This window comes from Hemiscyllium ocellatum, unplaced genomic scaffold (assembly GCF_020745735.1).
Source record: "Hemiscyllium ocellatum isolate sHemOce1 unplaced genomic scaffold, sHemOce1.pat.X.cur. scaffold_529_pat_ctg1, whole genome shotgun sequence".
In the NCBI taxonomy this organism is placed as follows: Eukaryota; Metazoa; Chordata; class Chondrichthyes; order Orectolobiformes; family Hemiscylliidae; genus Hemiscyllium; species Hemiscyllium ocellatum.
The window spans coordinates 232067-245949 of NW_026869100.1; the positions used below are offsets into that span (position 1 = coordinate 232067).

At 43.7% G+C, this 13883-nt stretch overlaps 1 long non-coding RNA gene across 1 annotated transcript in view; it reads right to left on the minus strand.

The window, feature by feature from the left end:
- The window catches only part of LOC132813903 (uncharacterized), a 31558-nt gene extending 31054 nt beyond the window's left edge, over positions 1-504 (minus strand). The window contains exon 1 of the long non-coding RNA XR_009644209.1: positions 378-504. This is a non-coding gene — a long non-coding RNA (uncharacterized LOC132813903). The remainder of the gene's footprint in view (positions 1-377) is intronic.
- Between the last annotated feature and the right edge of the window lie 13379 nt (positions 505-13883).

The window sequence follows — 13883 nt, forward strand, 5'->3', positions numbered from 1 at the left end:
GGAGATTACAGAGATAGGGAATATTGTAGGAGTTAAAAATTATTGAAGACACTGATCCACAAGACATACCATAGGTACAGTGTTGGAGAGAGAACACAGAACAGAAAGATCCCAGGCAGCATTCCCACCCTCTCGTGGGAGGCCTGTTTTCCCCTCTGTTGTACAGATGCTCACTAAGACAGCACAGGACTGGATTGATAACTGTGAACTCTCTATGCTGTCTCAGTGCAACGTAAGTTAAAGTAGAGGTGGTGATTGAGCTAGAGGTGTGTCTCTACTGTGCTCCCCCTCCAGCACTGTATCTGTGTCATGTCTTGTTATCTGATGTTTAGAGCCCTCCCATTGCTGTCTGCTCTGTGCACTGTGAGTGATCTTACCTCACTGCAGGATTTATTGAAGGCTCTGGATCTCCCTGCCCTTTGTCTCTGTGGCTGACCAACCATCTTCAATGTGGTGATGGACGAGACACCCAGTAGCTGTGAAGTCTATTGAGTCAGGAACTTCCTGAGTACCTACAGGAGACAGACAAACAGACAGAACGGAAAGTTACACTGATGTAGTGAAGGTTACACATGTAGAATGGCACTGAGTCCCACAGGGATCTGGAAAATCCCAGTCTCCACCCCTGGCCTGTGCTGTTGCATCTCTCCTGAAAAATCAATGGGCAAACAATGGTCACAAATTATCCTTAGCAGATAATGTTCAGGATAAGACACAAAGATATTTAATAAGTAAAGTTAGAGTAAGAGGATCCCCAACTAAGCAGTGGGGCCTGTTAGAAACCAAAGGGACAATCAATGCATGGAGCCAGAGGAAGTAGGTGAGGTCTTCAATGAATACTTCCCATCTGTATTCACACAGGAGCAAGGCATTGTAACTGGGGATTTCAGTTGGGATGGTGAGGTTCTGGAACATATTAAGATCAATGAGAAGGAGGCATTAAATGTATTCACAGGCAAAAAGGTGGAGAAATTCCCAGTAACAATAAAATATATCCCAGACTGCTACGGGAGCTAAGGGAGCAGATTGCTGGGGCCCTGGTGGATGTATATAATACTTTGCTGGCCACAGGTGAAGTGCTGAATGACTGGAGGGTCGCTAATGTGGTTCCTTTGTTCAAGAACAGCAGCAATAGATAATTACAGAGCAGGTAGTCTGTCAGCAGGGGGAGGGAAATTATTGGAAACAATTCCGAGGGACACAATGAATCAATATTCGAAAGGACAGGAATACATTAGGGATAATCTGTATGTATTTGGTGGAGGATTGTCCTCTGATATTGATGAGGGCAGTGCAGATGATGTGGTTTACATGGAGTTTACTAAGGTCTTTGACAAGGTCCCACATGGAAGGCTGGTCCCAAAGGGAAGAGCCCATGGGATCCAAGGCAAGTTGGCAAATTGGATCCACAATTGGTGGAGGGTGTCTTTCACGATTGGAAGCCTTTGCCCAGAGGGTGTACCACAGGGATCTGTACAGGAACCATTGCTGGTTATTATGTACATTGATATCTCGCATGTGAAAGCAGAAGGTGTCATCAGTAGGTTTGCAGATGACATGAAAGGTGAGGGTGTTGTCCACAGTGAGGAGCATGGTCTCAGGCTGTCGTCTGATATTGATCAGATGATGAACTGAGCAGAGTAATGGCAGATGGAGTTTACTTCTGATCACTGTGAGGTAATGCACTGTGGGAAGTCTCATAAGCGAACGATATCCATCATGAATGGTAGATCCTCCTGGATACAGAGGAACACAGGGACATTGGTGGACAAGTCCCTGGATATCTGATTGTCTGAAGGTGTCAGCACAAGCAGACAGGGTTGGGAAGACACCTGAGCTGGGAGCAGGAGGGGGACCCATATCCTGGTGGGGAGAGTTGCTGGAGCTGTTGGGATTTTTTAAACTCGTCTGGCAGGGATGTGGGACCCATAACAGTTGTAAGGTCAGAAAGAAATTTGAGGCTGCTAAAGATGTTCAAGAGAGCAATATAAATAGACAAGGCAGGCAAGAACATAGCAGACAGTGAGGGAAAACTGGTGGATTAAACTGCATTTATTTCAATGCAAATGGCCCGACAGGTAATGCAGATGAACCCAGAGCATGGATGGGAACATGGGACTGGGATACCAGAGGTGTTACAGAAACAGCTGAGGGAGCGACAGGACCAACAGCTCAATGTTCCAGGGGACAGATGCTACAGGAAGGATAGAACAGGAGGCAAAACAGGAGGAGAGCTGGTGGTTTTGATTGGGGGGAAAACTCCCAGCAGTACCTAGAGGGAGTATCCATGCAGGATCGCCCAGTTAAGCGATATTGGTGGAACTGAGAAATAGAAATTGGTCATCAGTTTGCTACAGTCGTAATACAGTGATAGGCAATGGGAGATGAACGAGCAAATGTGTCAGGAGATCTCAGATATCTGTTAGAATAATTGGGTTGTAAGCGTAGGGGATCTTAACCTTTCCAAACTTGGACTGGGACTGCTACGGAGTTAAGCATTTGGATGGAAGGAATTTGTTAAGTGTGTTCCAGAAACTCCCAGTCATTATGTAAATAGCCCAATTGGAGAATGGGGCTAAACCTGACCTCCCCTTGGGAAACAAGGTCAGGAACAGAACTGAGGTGTTAGTGGGGGAGCACTTTGAAAAGTCAGCATAATTTTATTAGTTTGAAAATAGCGATGGAAAAGGACAGGCCTGGTTCACAAGTTCAAGTTATACAATGGAGCAAGATAGTATTAGACAGGAATTTTTAAAGTAGATATGGGGAGGCTATTTGCAGGTAAAGGGAAGTCTGGCAAGGAGGAATATCTTAAAACCGAGATAAAAGGAGCATTCAGCGCCAGCATGTTCCTGTTAGTGTGCAGCTCAATGCTGACAGAATTAGGAAACATTGGCTGAGTTTCGAGGCTCTGGAGAAGAAAAAAAGGGGCACATGTCAGATATAACTGGCTGGCTCAAGGGAATCCCCTCAGGAGCATCGGGGCTGTAGAAATACACTTAGGATGGAAATCAGGAATGCAAAAAAGGGACATGAGATAGCTTTGGCAGAGAAAGTTAAAGAGAACTGAAAGAGATTCTACAAGTGTATTAAGAGCAAAAGAAGAGCAAGGGACAAAACCAGTATCCTTAATGATCAATGAAGCCAACGATGTGTGAAATTACAGGATGCCAAACAAATATTTCACTTTGGAACTTACTGTGGATAAATACTGGGGAGCTCAGGGAGCTAAACAGTGTTTGACCCAATTACTATTGGAATACTGTGTGCAATTCTGGTCTCAATGCCATGTTGTGCAACATGAAAGGGTTCAGAAAAAACGTTGCCACAGTTGGTAGGTTTGCGCTACAGGGAAATGCTGAATATAGGAAGCTGAGAAATTAACTGATAAAGGTGTTTAAAATCATAATGATCATTGATCAGGTCAATAGACAAGGTCTTTTCCCCAGGCTGAGGGTTTCACAACCGACAGGACATAGCTTTAAACTGCGAGAGGAACTTTTTAAAGGGACCTAAAGGACAATTGGTTCCTGCAGAGTGTATGGAATAAGCTGCCAGAGGAAATAGCGGAGGATGATAGAAATACATTTAAAAGGCATGTGGATGTGTGTATGAATAGGAAGGGTTTAGAGGGATATTGGAAAAATTCTGGCAAATGTGACTAGAAACGTCATGCAGGAGTTGGTCCGAAGGATCTGTTTCTGTGCTATACACCTCAATGGCTCAATGTCTTGAAATGATTCCACATTATACAAGAGGAGGTGCTGGAGGTTTTAAAACACAAAGGTAGATAAATCCCAAGAACCTGATCAAATGTATCTCAGGACATTGTGGGAAGCTGGTGAGGAATTTGTAGGGCCCCTAGCAGAGATATTTGGACCATAGAGAGCTGCATGTGATAGGGTGATAGACCGGAGGGTGGCATTGTGGACAGTGAAGAAGGTTTTCTGAGATTACAAAGGGATGCTGATGAAATGTGTGAATGGCTGAAAAACTGTAGATGGAGTTCAGTCTGAATAAATGTGAGGGAATGCATTTGGTACAACAGACACGGGCAGGGCTTATACAATTAATGGTAGGTCCTTCGGGAGTGTTGTAGAACTCAGGGTTCAGGTACATAATTGATTGATGTTTGCAACTCAGAGAGACAGGATGGTAAAAAAAAACTTGTTTGCCACACTTGCTATCATTGCTCAATCTTTTGGATACAGGAGTTGGGAAGTCGTATTGACTTTATACAGGGCATTGGTGAGTCCACTTCTGGAATACTATGTCCAGTTCGGATCACCCAATTATAGGAAGGATATTATTAAGCTGCAGAGGGTTCAGATGAGATTTACTGGGATGTGGCTGGTTATGGAAGGTTTCAGTTATAAAGAAAGGCTGGATAGGTTGGTATTTTTTCATTGAAATCTGAATATTGACAGATGACCTCATAGAAGTTTATAAAATAATGAGGGGGATAGATAGAGTTAATGGGAGTTGTCTTATCCCATGGTCAGGGGAGTTTCAAGACAAAGCACTACATTCAGACTGTTACAAGGGGACATAAATTTAAGGTGAAGGGTGGAAGGTATAAGGGAGATGTCAGGGGTGGGTTCTTTACCCAGAGAGTGGTGGGGGCATGGAATGCGCTGCCCGTGGGAGTGGTAGAGTCAGAATCATTGGCGACCTTTAAGCGGCATTTGGATAGGTACATGTTCTATTCTTAAGTTTAGAGGAGAGATATTTAAAAAAAACACATGGGGACACATTGTCACACAGAGGGTGGGATGCGTGTGGAATTAACTTCCCAAGGAAAGGGTCAATGTGGGGACAATTACAATGTTTAAAGACATTTGGATTAGTACAGGAATAGGATAGGTTTGAAGGGACATGATCCAGCAACAGGCAGATGGTATGAGATCAGTCTTAGAGTATTGTTATTGTTAACCAAACAGTACGGTATGACTCTTATTATAATGTTGTGTCATTAATTAAGAAAGGCTGCAAGAGGAAGCCAGGAAACTACAGACTGATGACCAGACATCAGGGTGGGTCAGTTGTTGGATGTGATTCTGACAAGTAGGACTTACATGCATTTGGAAAGATGTGGATTGATTACGAACAGCCAGCATGGCTTTGTGCGTGGGAAAACATGTCTCACAAACTTGACTGGAGTTTGCTCAAGATGTGACCAAGAAGATAGATGAAGACAGAGCAGTAGACATTGTTTCTGGTTTCAGCAAACCCTTGGTCAGGGTGTAGCATGATACATTGGTCAGTAAGTGTAGATCACAAGGGATCAGGGAGAGCTAGCCAACTGGATACACAATGGGATGACAGTGGGACACAGAGGGTGGTGGGTGAGGGTTGTTGTTCAGACTGGAGGCCTCTGACCAGCAGTGTGCTGTAAGGATTGGTGCTGGGACCACAGTTGTACATCATTTACATAAAAGTTTTGAGTGAAAATATAGGAGTTCCTGTTATTATGTTTGTTGATACCAAGATTAGTGGAAGAGCGGGCATAGAATATAGTTAACGAAGGGGATGGTAATCAACTGGGCCAGAGGGTTAAGGAATGAAAGATAGAGTTTAATTCGGTTATTGAATTTAGTTCAGACAAACCAGGAAGGACTAACACAGTTAATGGTAGGGCCCTGGGCAGTGTTGTCGAACAGAGAGAGACCAAAGGGGTGCAGTTACTTTGTTCCTTGGAAGTGGCATCACAGGTGGACAGGGTGGTGAAAGCAGCATTTGGCACACTTGTCATCAGTGGCCAGAGCATTGAGTACATGAGTTGGAGATATTTGTAACATTGTCGTCAATATTCCCCCCAGGCAGAGGAAGCCACGGGGTGACCTTATAAAGGTTTGTGAAACAATGTAGAGCCTATGTAAGGAGAACTGCCAAGGGTAGGTGAGTCCAAAGCTGGAGGCATAAACGTGAGGTGAGAGAGCAAGGATTTAAAGAGGGAGTTGAGAGGCAACATTTCTCACAGAGGATGGTGCATAGACGGAATGGACTGCCAGAGGAAATGGTAGAAACAAGTACAATTACAACATGGAAAAGACACTGGGGCAGGTACATGGAGAGGGGAAGGTTTGAAGGAGAAGGGATTATGGGCCAAACACAGGCAAAGGCAACTCATTCCATTTCAGAAACCTCGGCCGAAAGGTCATGCCGCACAGAAACAGACCCGATGTCTCCAGTTATTGGAGGAGGAGACTATCGAGACAAGGAATGTTGAAGAGACTGAAGCAAGTTCCAGCGTTATGGATGGTCATCTGGACTGGAGGTTTCAAATATGTCAAGTAATTGGTGAGAGGGGAGGAGATGACAGAGATAGGAACTGTTATAGGAGTTAGAATGATTGAAGACACTGGTCCACAAGACAAGCCATAGATACAGTTTTGGAGAAGGAATAGGGAACAGAAAGATCCCAGGCAGTATTACTAACATCTCATTGCAGGTCTGCTTTGCCCTCTGTTGTCCTGATGCTCACCAAGACAGTACACGCCTGGATTGAAAAATGGGAACTCCCTATACTGTCCCAGTACAACAAAACTTAAAGTAAAGCTGGTGCTTGAGCCTGGGGTGTGTCTATACTGTCCTTCCCCTCCAGCACTATATCTATGTCATGTCCTGTTAGTTGATGTTTGGAGCCTCTCATTGCTCTCTGCTCTGTGCACTGTGAATGATCTTACCTGGTGACAGGATTTATTGAAGGCTCCCGACCTCCCTGACTTTGTCTTTCTGACTGACTAGCCATTTTTCAAACAGCAGTTGGCAAGTCTCTTGAGTCACGAACTCCCTGAGTACCTGCAGAAGACACAGAAATAAGCAGAATGGGAAATTAGACTGATGCTGTGAGGGTTACACATGTAGAATGGCACTGAGCCCACAGAGATCTGGAAAATCCCAGTCTCCATTCCGGGCCTGTGCTGCCTCATCTCTCTGGAGTGGAGAATTCTGTTGGCTCAGGATATGGAGTAGCTGCAAGAGTAAGAGACGTTGATAGAGGCAGCAATTAGACCCACACGGTGAGGCATCCCACATGGAGAGATACTGAGTGATATCACCAGAGTTCAGGATCAAATAATTGTGCAGTAAGAAATGGTTTTGATTCTTGTTGCACTGGGATGCTCAACCTGTGAGCAGGCAAAGCGAGAGCCTAGTGGCATTATTGTGAGGTAATTTATCCAGAAACTCAGCAAATATTCTCTGGACACAAGTTCAAATTCTGCTATTACAAATGATTGAATGTGAATCAAATACTTCAAAAAAGATATAATTTAAAACATGTAAGTGAGTATTAATCAATTGCTGATGTTAAGAAAAATCCATCGGGTGCATTGATGTCTTTAGTGAAGTAATCTAAGATGGGACTGGGATCTCACAGGTATTACAGAACAACAGCTGAGGGAGGGACAGGACAGGCAGCTCAATGCCCCAGGGGACAGATGCTGCAGGAAGGACAGAAGGGGAGCTGAGAGAGGAGGAGAGCTGCTGGTTGTGATTGGGGTGAAACATCACAGCAGGGACTGAGAGAGGAGATTCCTGCGGGACCGCCCAGTGACGCTGTGTTCATGGAATTCATCAGTAACAATGGGGCTTCCCTTTCCTCTGATTGTTCTACAGACCCCGAGAGCCCCGCCCTCCTGCACTTTGACCTTCTCAACATGGCGGCCCTGAGTCCCGCGCTCCCTCTTCCCTCAAACAAATGGCGGCCGTGACCCTGGGCCCCTTCCCTGATCAGAGACCGCCACCTCCTTCCCCGGGCCTGGAGGGGCTTTTTTTGTTTTTTTTTAACCATTATCGGGGACTTGTGAATTCTCTCCGCTCCTTTCTCCCAGCGAGGCTCCCACACCCCGGCTCTGAGCGCCGCTCTCTGAAGCCGATCGCAGCCGCTGCCGGAGAAAGCAGCTCCGTGTCCGTGTCCTGATCAATGTGACACTGCGCATGCTCCACATAGAAACCGAACTGCGCGTGCGTCTGACATTATCGGTGTTTATAGAGAATATTCATATCTGCACGGAATCATGGGTGAAATATACATCATTAATAATTTTTCTGTCGAGATAGAGACATTGAGATGTCTAGCATGCAAGTAGATTGTTCGGTTTACCTTAACCATACTGGCCAGGTTTGTAAATTATCAATTGTTCTGGGAGTTTGATAATAAGTTTCTTACTCTAGTTGTGTAAATCGATTGGAAATATGTACGTTATCAGACTTACATTTCAACTACTTCTTAAACTCTCACATTGATTTATGAGAGAGATTTAATGCTCCACTATGGAGTGAGAATGATCACAACCGTGCAAAACAGGTTGCTTTCTGACCAATCATTCCCCGAGAATGCATTGGCCCCGCCCCTCACTCACTCTGATTGGCGGACCGGCCTCTGTTCGGTCCTCCAGTTCCGCCCCTTCCTCCCAATTGCAGAGTTGATTCAGGCGGAACTCAGCAAGCTGAAGGACAAGGGAAGTGAGAACTGATGCCTTGTGATGTGAAAATATCCCGAATCTTGGACTTAGAGACCTGAGTTCAATTTACAGTTTGTGCAGGTGTGTGTAATAACAACTTTGAACAGGTTCATTTGGAAAAACAAGGGAAGTCAGGAACAAATTAAAAACAATAGAAAATGCACACAATGTCGTAGGGCTCTCAATGCGAGATGATTTTAATCTTTACCAAGTGTTTCAGAACCCCAGTGGGTCCCAGTGCAGACTGTTCCACTCCTTAGTGCACAGCCAGATACCACGATCGTGGGGTAAAATGTTGTGGTGGGATATGGAGGTGCTTTTCTGCAACACCCTCAGTTTTGGAGGTGAAAATAGATGAGAAGGAGCAGGGTTTTCTATGGAGTTACCTGTTCCCCTCCTGTTGCAGCATCTTATTATTGCCCTAGCTCTACCTTGTACATGTTTGGTAGAGAACAGTGACATTTAGTAAGCCCACAATACAAGATCCGTCACTCTGTTTAGGACAGCAGAAATCTCTTGTAGCACAATAGTCATAGAACAATATAGCGTAGAGCAGGCCCTTCGGTCCTTGATGTTGCGCCAACCTGTGAACTGTTCTCAGCTCGTGCCCGTATACTATTCTAAAATCACCCATGTGCTTATCTAAGGATTGTTTAAATCTTCCTGATGTGGCTGAGTTGTCTACATTAGCAGGTAGTACATTCCACACCCTTACCACTCTCTGAGTAAAGAACCTGCCTCTGACATCTGTCTTAAATCTATCACTCCTCATTTGCTCTTATGCCCCCTCGTGCACACTGACATAATCATCCTAGAAAAAGACTTCCACTGTCTACCCTATCTAAGCCTCTGATCATCTTGTATGTCTCTATCAAATCCCCTCTTAGCCTTCTTCTTGCCAAGGAGAATAGGTTCAAGTCTCTCAGCCTTTCCTCATAAGACCTTCCCTCCAGACTAGACAACATCCTGGTTAATCTCCTCTACACCTTTTCCAATTCCTCCACGTCCTTCCCGAAATATGGGCACCAGAACTGCACACAATATTCCAAGTATGGCCGCACCAGCATTTTGTATATTTGCAGCATGATATTGCGGCTCTGGAACTCAATTACTCTATGAATAAAACTTAACACACCGTATGCCGTCTTAACAGTACTATCCACCTGGGTGGCAACTTTCAGAGATCCATGTACATGGACTCCAACATCCCTCTGCACGTCCACACTACAAAGAATCTTTCCATTGACCCAGTACTCTGCCTTCCGGTTATTCTTCTCAAAGTGCATCACCTCATATTTAGCTGCATTGAACTCCATTTGCCACCTCTCAGCCCAAGTCTGCAGTTTTTCCATTTCCCCCTGCAACCTGTAACACTCTTCTGCACTGTCCACTACTCCACCGACTTTAGTGTCATCAGCAAATTTACTAATCCATCCACCTATGCCTGCATCTAAGTCATTTCTAAAAAATGACAAACAGCTGTGGTCCCAAAACAGATCTTTATGGCACACCACTAGTAACTGGACTCCAGGTTGAATATTTTCCATCAACCACCACTCGCTGCCTTCCTTTAGAAAGCCAGGTTCTAATCCACACTGCTAAATCACCCTCAATTCCATGCCTCTGCATTTTCTCCAACAGCCTACCATGTGGAACCTTATCAAAGACTTTACTGAAGTCCATGTATACCACGTCAATTGCCCTACCCTCATCTACATGCTTGGTCACCTTCTCAAAAAACTCTGAGGTTCACAAGACACGAACTGCCCATGATGAAACCATGTTGATTATCTGAAACTAAATTGTTGTTTGCAAGATGATTATAAATCTTATCTCTTATAATCCTTTCCAAAACCCTTCCTACAACAGAAGTCAGACTCACTGGTGTATAATTATCTGAGTAATCTCTACTGCCCTTCTTGAACAAAGGCACAACATTTGGAATTCTCCAGTCCTCTGGTACCAAATCTGTAGACAATGACGACTCAAATATCAAAGCCAAATGCTCTGATCTATCTTCCCAGTGAATCCTCGAATAAGTCCCATCCGGCCTAGGGGACTTGTCTACTTTCACTCCTCCTAGGATTGATAACACCTGTTTCTAACTAATCTCGATCCTTTCTAGTCTTAAATCTCGTACCACATTCTTCTCCTCTACAATAGTCTCCTTTTCCTGAGTGAAAACCAATGAGAAATGTTCGTTAGCACCTCTCCAATCTCCACAGGGTACACACTCAACTTCCCACTTCTGTCTTTGATTGGACCGATTCCTACCCTAATCATCATTTTATTCCTCACATACCTATAGAAAGCTTTAGGGTTCTACTTTATTCTATTTGCTAAAGACTGCTCGTGTCCTCTCTTTGCTCTTCATAACTCTCTCTTTAAATCCTTCCTAGCTGATCTGTAACTCTCCATCTCCTCATCTGAATCATCTTGCCTCATCAACACATAAGCCTCCTTCTTCTTCTTCACAAGAGATGCAATTTCTGTAGTAAACTACGGTTCCCTTATCTTATCACTTCCTCCCTGCCTGACAGAGACATACCTGTCAAGGACATGCAATATCTGTTCCTTAAACCAGCTCCACATTTTCATTGTCTCCATCCCCTGCATTTTGCTACCCCATTCTATGCATCCTAATTCCTGCCTAATTGCTTTAATTGTCCTTGCCCCATTGATAACTCTTGCCTGTGGCATGCACCTGTCCCTTTCCATCGCTAAACTAAACGTATCTGAATTATGGTCACTCGCTCCAAAGTGCTCACCTAAAACTAAATCAAACATCTGGTCTGGTTCATTACCAAGCACCAGATCCAATATGGCCTCCCCTGTTGTTGGCCCTTCGACATACTGTATCAGGAAACCCTCCTGTACACACTGGACAAAAATTGATCATCCAACGTACTAGAGTTATAGCATTCCCAGTCAATGTTGGGGAAGCTGAAGTCCCCCATAATGCCCACCCTGGTACTTTTGCTCTTACCCAGAATAATTTTGCTAATCCTCTCTTCCACTTCCCTGGAACTCTGTGGAGGCCTATAAAAAAACTCCAAGCAGTGTGTCCTCTCCTCTCCTGATTCTAACCTCAGCCCACACTTCCTCAGGAGGCGAGTCCTCATCAAAAGTACTCTCAGCCACCGTTATACTATCCTTGACTAATATGACTTGCATGAACCCATTGCAGTGATTCAAACTCCATGAGGCAGCCATACTCTCTATGACAGACAGACTCAGACTCAGTCTGGAACCTCCTCTGTCCTTAAGACCTTATACACTGCCTGCACTCCTCCATTTCCCCTTTGCATGTTCCCTTTCCAACCCACCCCACCTGCATCACTCCAATTGGAGCTGTCAAGAGCAGCAATCTGTCAAATAGCCTCCCTAATCTTTTCTGTCCTCCTTTAAGATTTTTTTTAATCATTCTCTTTAATCAATGTTTTGATCATCCATGAAGCACCTTAGGAGATTTGCCATTGTGAAAGATTCCATACAATGCAAGTAGTTGTTGTTTTTGCCGTACATTAGGAAAACAGGAATGATGCATTCAAAATTCTACCAAGAAAGTCACTGATAGGTGTAGTGTGCAGGCCACCAAATAATAACATCACATTGGGATGGGCAATAAACAAAGAAATAACTAATGCCTGTAAAAATGGTACGGTTATTATCATGGGTGATTTTAATCTACATGTAAATTGGTCAAACCAGCTCAGTCAGGATAGCTTTGAGGAGTTCATTAAATTTATCTGTGATATTTTACTTGAAGAGTATGAAATGGATCTACAACGGAGCAAGCTATCCAAGATCTGGCCCTCTGCAATGAGACAGGAATAATTAGTGATCTCAGAGTTAGGGATCCTCTTGGAAGAAGTGATCACTGTATAGTTGAATTTAATACATATGGAGAGTGTGAAGATAAAATCTAATACCTGGGTCCTGTGCTTGGACATGGGGAACTACAATAGAATGAGGGAGAACCTGGATAATGTAGACTGGAAACAAAGATTTTATGGTGGGACAGTTGATGAGCAGTGGAGGATTTTCAAAGACATTTTACAAAGTCCTCAGCAAAGGTATATTCCAGAGAAGGACTGTAAGAAAAGGTGTTCTCTGCGATGGGTATCTAAGGAAAGTGATCAAATTGAAAGGCATACAAAGTGGCCAAAACCAGCATGAAACTAGAACTGGGAAAACTTTAAAGGTCAACAGAAAGCCACAGAAGAGCTACAAAGAAATATAAGATAGAACATGAGAAAAATAAACTAGCACAGACTACAAAGACAGATAGCAAATGTTTCTATAAACATACATAATGAGAAAAGAGTGGCTAAAGTAAATGTTGGTCCTTCGGAAAAAGAGAAGGAGCATTTAGTGATGGGATGTCACAGTGGAAGACATAATATCTTTCCAGTAAATAACAAAGAGACAAAGGTAGGTGAGGATTTGGAAGCTATAATTATTACAGAACAGCTAGTTTTGGACTGTTGGAGGTAATTGAGCTAATAATAGAAAATTCTCTTGGCCGTGACAGAATGTATCCCAGGAGAAATAGCAAATGCACTGACAGTAATTTTCCAAAATTCACTGGACTTTGTGGCAGTCCCAGCAGATTGGAAAGCAGCAAAAGTGACACCACTATTTTTAATAGGAGGTGGACAAAAGATGGGTAATTATACCCTAGATAGCTTCTTCTCTGTAGTGGGAAAGATGTTTTGATCTATTATCAAGGAAGAAATAGCAGGGACTCGATAGAAATTATCCCATTGGTCATGCTTAACAAATCTTTTGGAATTCTATGAAGACATTTCGAGCAAGGTGGACAACGGGAAACCAATGGATACTGTGTACCTGGATTTCCAAAAGACCTTCAACAAGGTGCTGTTCAAGAGGCTGTTGCATAATATAAGGGGCCATGGTATTAGGGGTATAGTATTAGCATGGATAGAAGATTGGTTGACTAACAGGAAGCAAAGTCTGGGGATAAATGCATATTATCCTGGCTGGCAATCAGTGACTAGTGGTGTGCCTCAGGGATCAGTGTTGGGACTGCGAATCTTTAGAATTGATACAGATGATTTGGAGTTGGGGACCACATGTAGGGTGTCAAAGTTTGCATATGACACTAAGATGAGTAGCAGGACAAAGTGTGTGGAGGACTGTGAAACTTTGCAGAGGAACATAGATACATTGATTGAGTGGGCAATGGTCGGTCATATGGAATATAATGTTCATAAATATAATGTCATACTGTTTGGTTGGAGTAAATTAAAAACAGATTATTACTTGAATTTTAAAAAAGTTGCATTATTTGCTAAGCAGAGGTACCTGAGTATCCTTCTGCATGAAGGTTGGTCACCAGGTATAACAATCAATTCAGAAAGCAAATGCAATTTTGTCCTTCTTTGCTGAAGG